This window comes from Otolemur garnettii, unplaced genomic scaffold (assembly GCF_000181295.1).
Source record: "Otolemur garnettii isolate 467f Iridium unplaced genomic scaffold, OtoGar3 scaffold00012, whole genome shotgun sequence".
Classification (NCBI taxonomy): Eukaryota; Metazoa; Chordata; class Mammalia; order Primates; family Galagidae; genus Otolemur; species Otolemur garnettii.
The window spans coordinates 29268604-29269300 of NW_003852407.1; positions in this window are offsets into that span (position 1 = coordinate 29268604).

Consider the following 697-nt stretch of genomic DNA (forward strand, 5'->3'; position numbering starts at 1 on the left):
GCTTGAGCCACAGGCGCCGAGCCCCTTTATCATTCTTAAACCTTCAAGAAATTCAACCTGCTTCTTCTGCTGGCCTCCACTGGAGGTCTTACATGTATATTCTTCCTTCCCAACATGCTGTCTTTTTGCCTTCCATATTTTAACTCCTCCCATCTGGAAATCTCTAGCCTCAGTTTTTCCAAAGGAAATCTGTTGATTGGAAATCAGACTATTAGTGCTAAAGTTGGGTATCTGATTAGTGCAATAAGTATTAGAACTGAGGTTGGGGTCACAGTGGTTTATTAATAAAAAATTAGATGACATTTGTAATTTCTTGTAACAATCCATATAGAAATATTCTCTATACTCTAATTGAATATAACCTAAAATATTTTTTCCTTAAGTTTATATCCTTTTTTTTTTCTTGAGACAGAATCTTACTTTGTCATCCTGGGTAGAATGTGTGGCAAACTCAAACAGCAAACTCAAACTCCTGGGCTCAAGCAATTCTCTTGCCTTAGCCTTCAGAGTAGCAGGGACTACAGGTGTCCACCATGATGCCTGGCTACTTTGTTTTGTTTTGTTTCTATTTTTAGTAGAAACAGGGTCTCACTCTTGCTCAGGCTAGTCAGGAACTCCTGAGAGTTCAAACAATCCGCCCACCTTGGCCTTCCAGAGTGCTAGGATTATAGGTGTGAGCCACTGTTCCCAGTTCCAG